A 12,910-nucleotide genomic window follows, 5' to 3' on the forward strand; every position below is an offset into this window, starting at 1 on the left:
CAATAAAGAGTATTTATTATTATATCTTATTAGAAGTTTTATACCATGTTATAACTGTATCGATCGGAAACATTGGTACGCGTGTGGTATGTGAACAAAGCAGAGTCCCTAGTGAGCCTATGTGGGAACAAACTCATTGGTCATCTGATAGCACCCTAGAGGCAATAAAGAGGGTTTATTATTATATCTCAACTAGGTGATACCCCGCACGTTGTTGCGGGAATTTATATAGTTTTCTTTGTGCAGAGTAAAGTTAGAAAACATGCGAATTTCACAATAGGTGCCAAGATCATAAACTGGATAGGAGGTGCGTGAAAAGAGTCGATATATGCATATAATGCAAACAAAATATGTTGCCATTAGGTCGGTTAGCACAATACCTAAATACTTAGCATTCATAGCAATGGAACATTAGTCACAATTTTTTTAAATGAACAGTTTGAAATTGTTTGAGATGGGCAACCTAGCTCAGTATGAAAAAAATTGTAAAATTACATGAGGCTCAATCATCCTATGTTTAGTAGTTCACAGAAACAAAACTGCTTAGTAGTTATATCAGAAAAAAAAACTGCATATGTGTTCCACAAAATCATTGAGTGTACATAGATACCATTTTGAAATGTTAGAATCAAGTAAATAAGTTTTGCCGTGCATAAGTATGCTCTGCATCCATTCACATAAAATATCTGTTAGAGCAAAACAAAAAACGCATATCAATCATGTAGAGTTCGACGGAGGAATAGTTCTTACACAACGCAAATGTGACGCTTAATGTTCTGAGCAGCATACATGGCATATACAAAATATTGAACGTCTATAGCAGAAGTAATTTATTAGAGCTATGGTGCTAAAGAGTATGGTACTAACGCCAAATACATGGGTGGCAATTAAAAGATATGTACAATGGGAAAAGAGCATGGCATGTTAGGAAATGTAATCAGGAAAATACAAAGGGGCTTTATGTAGCAACTCTGTAAAATAATCTAAGCGGGGGAATTCAGTTGTACAAAGTTGCACATGCTTGCATTCCTATTACTTGACCTGCTGCTCACCGAGTGTTTAAGCTGAGAGCAAAACTACCTCACACTTTAGAATAATAATAATACCACGGTGGTCATGGAAGTGGAACTTCAAAAGAACAAATCCCAAGTTTATAATTGCTGGCTTCAGAAGCAACCCAGAGACAAACGTAACGCTGAATTTTCTGAATCCATGACTTGGTGGTTGACTGTGCATTCGCGAGATTGTTGTCACTAATGTTCCAAGCTGCCCCTTCCGCAGCATCAAATTAGATCATAGAATAGGAGACCCGAACCACATAGCTAAAATGATATGTTTGCTTGTAAGCTCTCGCAGTGCATACCTTGGGTCTTTATATTTTCTATTCTGTATCTCCTTCATCTGCAAATCTGACGCTGAAATTTTTCAACGTCTTAATTACATTCTCTCTAGGCATAAAACTAATCAATAACAGTGACAACTCATTTCTGGAAAGTACTGGACCGGAAACGTGTAGTTCTAAGAAGTCAATACATCCAAAATAAACTGGGAAGAGGTTTGGTATTTGCTGCAGCAAGTTTTTTTCTTCCATCACAACACAATATATGTCTGGTCGAATCTCTTTTTTCCCGGGAATTCAGAAATTAAAAGAGAGAAAAAAACAGAAATATTAGCACATAAGAGGGACCATCATTTGTAAGGTGTGAGGGACCATCATTAATAAGCTGTGAAAAATGATAAGCATGAGTAAACCTCTTATGTGCTGGTTAGCCAGAGAAAATGGTACACACAAGATAAGTCTAGAATGTAGGTATGACGTGTGTGCTTCTGAATTATGCCTGCATCATAAATTTGAAACATAGCAAATTATATTTTACTCAATCAACGTACTCACTGCAAGATAATTTTGGGATAAAGTAGCAATACAGGACCTGAGTATTGGGATTGGGGGGGAAATTTGAAACAGCCTGGTTTCGCGAGCAGGCTAAAGTGGAGTGCCGGCGACGGCAAGGGCGCGAGACTCGTTCCATCCAGTGAGACGTATTACCAGCACGTAATGAGCATGGATGACCCAGGCAAGCAAATCCGTCCTGTTCAACGCTATCTTCCCGATGGAAACCTGCTGAATAAAAAAAATCAAAAGACATGAGAACAGAGATGTCACTTGAGGTGGAAGTAGTTACGGGATTGCTCATAAGTGGTGGCTGAGATTCGAGCAGGGGCGTTGCCTCCCAGCTATAGTGGAGACTGGAGACGATGGGGATATCACAAATCAGTACTTAAAGGAGACATGAGATCGTTTGGAGGAGACTAAGAAAAAGCATTTGAGTCCATCAATATGGTTGGAGTTATAGAAGATCAAGAGGAAGGGAGAGCAAACGAAGGGGCAGAGTTTTTTGGAGTCCTAGGAGACGAGAGGCCCGTACACAAAATGATACTCTACGTGAGAGTGAGAAAATAACTGGATAGTGCTATGGACTGAGATGGCGCTGCGAGCGATAGCTAATCCACCATAGATTCAAAATCAGACGGACAGAAGTAATTAAGATGATGTGGCTGCACCAGCTTTGAGCTTGCAAACATTAATTGCATTTTAGTGGGGATGAACTTTATAGATATTATAGATAGCTCATAATAAGTTTTATGCTGGGCTATAACTGTATCAATCGAAAACACTGGCACACGTGTGGTATGTAAACAAACAAGAGTCCCTAGTGAGCCTATATGCGAAAAAACTCATTGGTTATCCAATGACCGAGGTTACCCAGTCATGGACATTTATATCAATTGAAAATGGGATCATATCATTAGGTGAATCACATGCTGGACATACCCATTATAAGTATTGCAACACAATTAAGTCACAAAGTTCATCGTTGTGATAATTATGAAATCGTAGTAACCTACTCCTTAGACCGTGACATCATATCTAATCACTATCACCGGAGGCTGCCATGACTGCATCAACTATCACACTGTAATAGGGTGATCATAAAGGTGTTTCTCAGGTATTTCAAAGGGGTATGTTGAGTATGTATCAAGGTCGAGATTTGTTTATCCGTGTGATGGAAAGATACTCTGGGCCCACTCGATGAGATTACATCCATGAAGACGCGCATCATATGACTAGGTCATGAGGATGGAATATCACAGGAACAAGTTGAATAGGCTTGTCGGTAATGAGATAGAACTAGGTATAATGATACAGACGATTACATCTCGGAGAAGACTAGTATCGACGTAACAAAGATAATATGAGTCAATGTTTACGGTTCAACGACATATATATTTGTGGAATACACATGGGTCATTATGGGCATCTAGGTCCCGCTGAAGGTCATTGATCGGAGATGCGTCTCGATTATATCTGTAGTGTTTCCGAACCGTAGGGTAACACTCTTAAGGCTACAACGATGCTGATGACACTATAGGAAGTGTGTCAATTCGTTGGGACTTGAAGTGCAGAGTGATGCGGTAAGAGAAAGTTTCCCCACAAGGTTGGCTCGGGGTTCATATCGAATTCTCGGGGAACAAAGACGAAGATTCTTCCAACCTCATCTAGCCACCTGCAAAGTAAAGTCTTTATCGTGTGCCCCAACTCCACCGTGTGGTTGTCAAGCACAAGGCTCCGGTATTAGTAAAGTAAAATAAAAATAAACAAAATACTAGAAAGTAAATTAAAGATGTTTTTGGGTTTTGGTTGTAGTTGCAAGAAGTAAAAATATTTCTGTTTTTTTGAAATTAATTAACGCTAAAATTGCAAAGGCAAATAAAAGCAAGTAAACGTTGTTTCTTATGATAAAAACTGGACCGGGTTTAATGGGTTCACTAGCCTACTCTCTCATAAAGGTGTGGTGGCATTAAAAAACACGATAGATAACTAAATATTGATGATATTTTATTATGTGTGTTGATTAGCATTCACATGTGACATAGGCATCCCCAATGGGCCTGCCAAAGATAGTACCCGGGGTTTACTGAAGGCCCACGACTCGAAGAATAAGAAGAATCGGAAGCCCAAGTTGTTACTAAGGAAAGACTAGAGTTGTATTAGGAGATAATATTTGTAATCTTGCGGGATGAGTTGGAAACTCTCCCGGACTCTGTAACTTGTACAATACGAATCCCTCGGCTCCACCTCCTATATAAGGGGGAGTCGAGGGACAAAGAAAGCATCGAATCATTGTCTCACAAACCCTAGTTTTCATATCGTCGAATACTTTTCGGCTGAAACCTTCGAGATCTACTTGCCCTCTACTTCCAACTAAACCCTAGTCTACAACCCGTAGGCATTGACAAGTTAATCCCTTGTCAATTGGCGCCGTCTGTGGGAATTAGAGGCGTCAAGGATCTGATCTCGATGGCACGTTCAAGATCGTCGACTTCATCAACAGCAAGCAACGCGATGGATCGAGGTAAACAGATCGCAACTGGTCCTGTCGATTTTGTTCCTCACCCGCCCTCCCGTTTGGATGCATATGCGTATCTGGAGGAGCCTATGGAGATGACGTTCGGAAGATTCCACTTTCGCGTCAAGAAGGAGGGAGCGTATCGTCTCGAAATTCCGATCTTATCGGGATTGTCGGGGATCGATTCCGATTTTTCGAACTTCACGTCGTCAATTGAGTCAGGCGAAGAGGAGACTTCATCGCCACGCTTCATCAGCACCAGGGCAAGCGAAAAGCTCACCAAGATCTTCAGCGACATGTCCTTCGAGTCATCCGCGGACTCCTATATAAGCGATGACTCGAGCAGTGTCGACAGTTTCAACTTCATCGACAAATCCACTACAGTGGGCAAGGTCTTCACCAATCTTTATGATGGTGTCACCAAACCCAGCAGAGATCTGAATACAAAATACCATTAGATTTATGCAATCGGAGAGCCAAGCCGCGATCAGGAGGAAACATCCGAGGCTTTCGACGATTTGGGAAATCCATACGTTGATCCCTCTGATTTACGACGAGGTCTAGGCAGCAAATATGTCGGACCTACACCACGTGTTAGGGTTCAACTCCCACAAGCAGCATGGGATAGAGCCGCAAGAGCTATGGATGGCTCAGAACCAATGGCCACAACAGCCACGCCAGAAGAGTTGCAAGCATATCAATATAGGCTCGCGCGAGCTGCAAGGGAGTTGGAAAAACAGACAGCTGCTCTGAACAGAAGAAGGGAGGCAGCCTCCGCATCAAGCAGGCGAAGGGCGGAGTTAAGTCGCCAATCTGGAACTTCAGGAGATAGCCACAGGGAAGCTCGGAACAGAGCAAGATCAAGGCTACAAAACATACCTGAAGGAGAAAGAGAGCACTTGGTTCAAAACCTCGACATGTCTTTTATGTCAATAGACACGAGAGGGAATATTATTCCCAAGACACCAGAAGCTGGGTATATGGCGACACAGGCCTTTATCCTTGCATCCAGGCCACCTCCAGGAGATCCAAGGGAGGCACTGTACAACATGGCAATGGCAGGAGTCGGAGCCATGGGAACGGTGTTTGCATCAACACCTCCCGAAGGAACAGCAAGGCAAAATAGTCCAAGACCTGCGGCAGCAGCAACAGTTCCCGAAGGAACAAGTGGGGCAAGAGACACGGTAGCTCAAGCAAGGGTGGACAGAGCACGGCAAAATAGAAGGGAACATCGGCATTCCCCAGAGTTAAACGACGAGGATATGTGTGGTTTGCCATGCTTCACAAGGAGGGTCCGAAAAACTCGGGTCCCTTCGGGGTTTAAATTGCCTGATAACTTCAAAAAATTCGACGGCCTGCAAGATCCAGAAGACTGGCTAGTTGAGTACCTCGAGACGGTGAAACTCACAGGAGGAACCAGAGCAACAGCTATGCAAAGCATCCAAGTGCATTTAAGTGGAGCCGCGCGATCTTGGATAAAGAAGCTTCCTCCAGGATCTATCGACAGCTGGGATAATTTTGAGGACGTGTTCGTCAAGAATTTTCGGTCCACCTGCAAAAAACCCGCATCGCTAGAGGAATTGAGGGCGTGTCGACAAAAGCCAGACGAATCAATGAGAAAATACATCCAAAGGTGGAATATCATTAAAAACTCGGCAGAGAATATATCTGACGAGAGAGCGATAGATGCGTTTGTCCCAGGAATCAGGCGAGGAGATTTTGTCGAGGACTTGGGGAGAACTAACCCAAAGACAGTATCCGCATTAATGGAGATAGCAAATAGATGGGCAGATGGAGAAGATGCTGTTCACAACAAACGGCATAGGTCACCAGAGGAGGACCGTGGCCGAAACTATCAAAATAGGCGATGATTCCCTCGGCAGTACTCGGGCTATGATGCTCCTGGGCAAATTCCGGCTGGCTTCCGAGCAAGCGCTGGAGGAAACAATAGAGATGATTATCAGAGGAGCAACGAGCAGCGAGGCGACAATAGAGATGACTCTCGAAACAACAGGCAAAATACAGGGTCAAGGTTTCAGAGACCTTTCGTGTCTCCGAAGAGATGATGAACGGGCCGTGTCAGATGCATTTTTATCTCGACAATAACGGAAAAAGACAGTCAGGACACTTGCAAAAGGATTGCCGAAATTTCCAAGCAATGTTAAGGTGGGCAGGGCATGCCAATGCTCAGGCAGCGCACAGAAATCCTCAAGGACCTAGGAGTGAGATTCACTTGCCACCTCCTCCCGCAATTACGGACGAAAATCGACATCAGCTCAGAATAGCGGCAGCACCTGCACCACAGCCTTATGTTGATCCCAATTCCAACGGAGCGGTCTCGATGATTCAGAAAGGCAGGCCATCCAATAGAGCTCAGAAAGTAATCTCGCGACAGGTGTTCATGGCAGAGAAGATGCCTCCACCAACGGTTCAGTATCTTAATTGGTCAGGGCAGGATATCGGATTCACAATAGATAGTACGAACCTGCGATGCGTGCCAGAGATTCGCCGCAAAACCCCACTCTCCGGCAGCAGAGCTGATGCCAATACCATTGTCTTGGCCCTTTGCACAATGGGGACTCGATATGGTGGGAAAATTACACAAGGCTTCGCCAGGAGGATACGAGTACATGTTGGTTGCTGTCGATAAATTCACCAAGTGGATAGAAGCAAAGCCGATAAATTCACCAGATGCAGCATCAGCAATAAAATTCGTGATGGGCATCGTTTTTCGATTTGGAGTACCTCACAGCATCGTCACAGACAATGATAGTAACTTTACGTCCAAGGAGTTCAAGGCATACTACGCAGAAGTAGGCATCAAATTGCACTTCGCGTCAGTTGGGCACCCGCAAACCAACGGTCAAGTCGAGAAAGCCAATGGTATCATCTGCAATGGTATTAAAAAGCGCCTGCTAGGACCGCTTGAAAAGGCTCGACATACCTGGCCAGAAGAATTGCCAAGTGTTCTGTGGAGTATTCGAACAACACCAAATACGGCGACACAAGAAACTCCGTTCTTTTTAGTCCACGGAGCTAAGACAGTACTACCGATTGAAATAGAGCATGACTCCCCAAGAGTCACAGAGTATGACGAAGAAACTTCAAGAAGAGCTTTGGAGGACGATATGGATGCACTCGATGAAGCTCGAGATGAAGTACTCTCACGAGTCACCAAGTACCAGCAAGACCTAAAAAACTACCACAGTCGACGATTGCGGCCAAGATCTTTCCAGGTCGGAGATTTGGTCCTACGGCTCAATCAACAAAGTACCGAAAAGCTCGAGTCGCCATGGCTGGGCCCTTACGTCGTCACAGAAGTAATCGAAGGAGGAGCGTACAGGATCAAGGACAAGAAGACAGGGGTTCCCGAGAAAAACCCCTGGAACGTGGCGCAGCTCAGGCGGTTCTACGCTTAGAGCCGAAATATAGCCTCCTTTGTAAAAATACAATATACTGAAACGCCCGCGAGTTTTCAGACGCACTCTTTTCCTTTTCAGGGCACCGAGTGGGGCTGGAAAGGTTTTTAATGAGGCGGGCTCGCGGTGCTGCAATATAATAAAAGATAGTGATGATATACATCTTTTTTCTTCGATAGGCTCGGGGGCTCATAACCCACGACAGCAAAATACATATATTCTCGCAAAACAGTAAATTCTTCGAGATGACAAAATAGTATAAGCTCCAGCCAAAGGCTCGCGGGCTTCGCAATATAGATTACACTTTACAATACAGACAACTTCATCAATACAAAGAATTCGACAAAAAATATAGACATAACTTTTCGCAATATAGTACAACTCAGTCAAGGCCTAATATACTATCTATGGATAAACCTTTGTTATTTGCAGCAGTTGTCTTGTGCTCAGCATAGCTCCCCTTGACGAAGAATTCAGAATCCATCCGAAGAAGTTCATCCATCATCGCTTCGGCCACAGGAGTCACCATGTCATTAATTTCGTCGACGTTATTCTTTCGTCGCGATTTTTTGGCCAAGCTGTCAACACCCGGATTTTTAAGTCCGAATGCCTATTATGTCATACATCGCAATCCCAGGAATATGGTTGTTGCGAGGCATAATAGTTAAGTATCACAGTCATCATTCATTACAAACCATAAGTCTTACAAATTTGGAATCACATGATCCATATTACACGAATAGTTGATCTATTGATCAACGAACAAACACAAGTTCATAGTTCAACATAGCGGAAGCGTAAGATACAAGGACTCTCTAGTCCACAGGCCAACGCTTGACGTCGGAAGGCGCTTAGTTGTCGTAGGCGTCCTGCTGGTCATCTCCTTGGTCATCTTCATACTCTGGCCATTTGAATAGCCAGGGACAAAGCCGTGAGTACGATGAGTACTCGCAAACTAATACTAATGTAAGTGCTAGACATTCTAGTGTGGTTTGCTAAGCTCTAGTTTATTTGCTTAAAGCTAGTTTTAGTTCACAAAGATTGAGAAAAGCTTGTTCAAGTGCTAACTAACTCAAGTGGGAACATTAGTGTCATTCCCACCATTCAAGTGGTGATTTCAATTCAATTCACCACAAGTCATTTCACCATCCTTTCAACATCATTTTCAAAGATATGATATCGGAAACTGTATGGCCTTTCCAACCGTCCGTAACCGTGGACGCGGCTATTCGAATAGGTTTACACTCTGCAGAGGTTGCACACTTGTGCCACAACATTTGATTTCATCCGTCGGGATTACCCCGAATCATCGTAACACGATACGCGGATCATCAACCATAACCTTTCACTTACGAATCCTAGTATGAGCACCTCTCCCCATGAGCTTGGCCTCCCAGTGAAGACCAACTGTCAACCTGGGAACTGCACGAGGCTTGGGCCGGACATTCACCTCATTTCGCATCATATCATATCATTTCTTTTGTTGTAGAGGCAGCTTTCGGCATAACCCCGATGACGCTTGTTTAGAGGGAACCCATACTAAGACGCATAAACTTCCAGTTAAGCCCTACCCATAATCAGGTATTGTGGGGGTACTCAATAATTGGAAAGGTATCGCATTCAAACCAACATCATTGTTTATCAAAAATCACCATCTTCTCTTGTTCACATTCACCTTCATAAATCATTCAATGGAATGCATCATCATTCCAAGGTTTCAAATCCATTTCAAAATCACATTGTTCCCATCTAGAGTAGTCAAGTTTTAATTCATTAGCACTAGCTCTAATTCATGAGGGGTGCTATCTTGCTTTGCTTGGAGAAGACTAACTCACTACTCTAGTATCCAACTTGTACTTTGACCAAAGTTAACTATAAAAGTAACTCATTTAGAAAACAAGTAAAAACTTGTAAGGTAAAAACTTGGGATAGGCTCATGTAAGAAAAGGTAAGAATCATGGTGCCTTGCCCCAAGGGGCTTTGCACTTTGCAAGAATAATAGCTTGCCTTGGTAGTTCTCAAACTGTTCCTCCTCTTCCTCCTGGTAGCAACCTTCTTCTTCGGCGTACTCTTCGGTGCTACCGTCTAAATTTGAATACGAGTATAATTACTCACTAATTCAATGGCTATTCCATACATCACATATAAACACACAAACTATTCTATGCACACAAAATAATCTACTTAGGTGCATGGGTTGTGTTGTTTGAATAGAATTCACTTCTTTGTACTTCATATGTAAAATGATAGTTTCCATAGGGTTCTTGAGAAATAATTTCCTCTCATTGAAATCTTCTTAAGATTTAATTTCTCAAACAATCATAGATGAACTCATATTGACCTTAGTCACATGTTCATCAACATCATTTGGGAAAATGATTTAAATAAGGTAGATCACCTCATACCATTTTAGTAACACCACATATGATTTAAATCTCAAGTAATTCATATAAGAGAGTTTGAGACCAGGGGTTCAAACATCCCATGAATTCATATGAGACAAGTTTAAGTGAAGTATAAGAATTCACAACATTTTACTTTAATAGTTTTGGACAATATCAACTAGTTAAACTAGCCATAATATCCATTCATTAAACTATGGCATGATCATACAAAGTGACCACACCATTTTATTGTAGAAACAATTAGTGTAAGTCAAATGTGAGCTATTAGAGTTGGAACTAACTTAATATCTATTTTGGTTGATTTTTAAGAATTACTTGAATAGGGAAAAGTCCCTGTCTTGTTATTTCTATCACATTTATTCTACAAAGAATCTGGCCATGAGGCCAGTGGCATTGGCTAGATAATTTCTCTAGCTTTCCAACCATATAAAGTTCACTAAATTTGGTTTAGCCAATTTGAATCTATTGAATTTCAAAGTGGAGGCGAGTATTCAAAACTATTTGAATTAATTCAATCTAGTTTGAATTAAAAGGCCGGCGGGAAACGAAACGGGGCCCAAAGGTTTAAAAACGGCCCAAGGCCAGCCCAGCCACGGTCCAGTGCCGCGCGGGCTGCCTGACAGAGGGTCCCGCCTGTCAGTGGCTCTTAAACGCCGAAGCGGTATGGAGCAGCGTGGGACGTAGGATTAGATCAAGATCTAACGGCCGTGGTTCATCGTCCCGCCGGCGAGAGGGGAGTTCACCGGCGGCTCAGGTAGGGGGTCGGAGAGCTCACCGTGGCTCCAGCTAGGGTTGGCAATATGCTCGGTGAAGTTGTGGACGACGGCGAGTCAACAGGTAGCAGTGGCGGAGCTCGAGGTGGTCTGGTTCGCCGACGATTGCTGCAGGGCTTCCGCGGCGGCGATCTTGCGATTGGGCTTGCTCCGGCGAGGATTCGATGGGTGGAGTGGTGGTTGAGAAGCAGTGAGAGGTGGGGAGTCTGGTGGTGTGCTTGGATTGCTCAGAGGAGCTCAGTATTTATAGAGGCGAGTGAGGGTTGCGGGGCAGGGTGGTGGTCGACATGCTCGCGGCGTCTCCGGCAAGCTAGCGAGCTAGGCGAGGGTGAGGCAGTGTTCTACGGTTCCTGGCGAAGCGAATGGTGGCGACAGCGTGGTCGGGGAGGGCCTGGTTTGGTCGCCTTGCTTCCGCGTCTGCCGCGGCGTTCACGGAAGCAGGTCGTCGTCTCCGGCACCGGCGGGCAGGGGTCGTGGTCTTGGCCATGTCTGGCGGCTTCCAGGTGTCGAGTGCAAGCTCAACTCGTCGAGAGCGGGTCCAGGGCGTGAGCGAGGTGGCTGCACGGCGCGTGGCCAGTGTGTGTCCGCGGCGCTCCACGCGCGACGCGAGCGGCATGCTGGCCGCCATGGGCGCGCGCTGGTCTGGCCGATGCAGTGCTCCTCCTCGACAAGGGCCGGTGCTAGGTGGTCCAGTAGAGTGAGGTGGCGAGCTACGGCATGGTGGCCAGGTTGGGGAAGGAAGGATGAGAGGGGGAGGTCGACGAGCTCGGGGACATGGCCGGCATGGCCATGCCCTAGCTTGCTCCTCCTCTCCCTAGGTTTGCTAGGTTGCCTTGATGGTTTAAGGGGACCAGGAGACAATGTAGTATAGCTTTGGGTTAGATTAGGTGAGGTAGATCACTATTTGCAATAGTTGCAAATAGTGCCCGAATTTGGAAATTGTGAAAAATGTCTAAATTTGAATTAATTCAAATGGTGAATGTGTTTGAAAAGTGAGTGTTGATATTAGTTGTAATTGACCAGAGGTGATTTGCGGTGGTGGTGGAAAAATTAGAATTCAAAAGTTGGCCAAAATGGCTAAGTGGGGAATGTTGCATATGTGAGAAAGTTGAAACTTTGGATGAGCCTTGCTCATGATCAAAGATGAATCTGGCATGGTGCTCTTCACCAAAGTTGTTCACCTTGATGTTGACTTTGAAATGGTGCAAAGAGTTAGCAAGAGTTGGTTTGGGAAAAATGAATGGCAAGGGCTCAAAGTGGTGATCAGACTAGAATTGTCAAAATTGACCATTATCATATGTGAGTGGGATTTGTGTTTGAAATCCATTTGAATTGTGAAACTTTGATTCCAAAAGTTGTAGTAAGTGTTTAATAACCTTACTCAACTAATGGTGAAGACCAAATAGGTCTAGGGTCAAAATTTATAAAAATGCCATAGGGCATATGTGAGGGTTTTTAGGGTTTTGCATTTTATGGAATTTCTTCCTCTTTGATTTATTTGGTTGGTGATCCTCATATGATCACACTAGGGTTTTAGAGCATACCAAATACAAGTAATAACAATCATCATGGCATATCACTCAAATGTACAAGTCCTATGCATGGTACTATATGCAAATAGAAAAGTTTTTGTTGGTTTGAAATTTTGCTTTCTGGATTTCTCTAACTTTCTTTTTATTGAAATTTGGGGTGTTACACAGGCAGTCAGAGAAATCTTCGTCAGATCTAATTTTGGATGGCAAATATGTATCATGATCATGGCAAATCTTGCTCCAGCAGTCAACTGACCTCGTACAAAGTTATGAATACGAGGGGCATCTCGAAACTTTTCCATCAATCCAAGAAGAGTATCGGGAGCTTCATCTCGAGGGAACATAGTCTTGTAAACAAGGGTCAAGGTTCTC

This window comes from Lolium rigidum, chromosome 3, assembly GCF_022539505.1.
Source record: "Lolium rigidum isolate FL_2022 chromosome 3, APGP_CSIRO_Lrig_0.1, whole genome shotgun sequence".
Classification (NCBI taxonomy): domain Eukaryota; kingdom Viridiplantae; phylum Streptophyta; class Magnoliopsida; order Poales; family Poaceae; genus Lolium; species Lolium rigidum.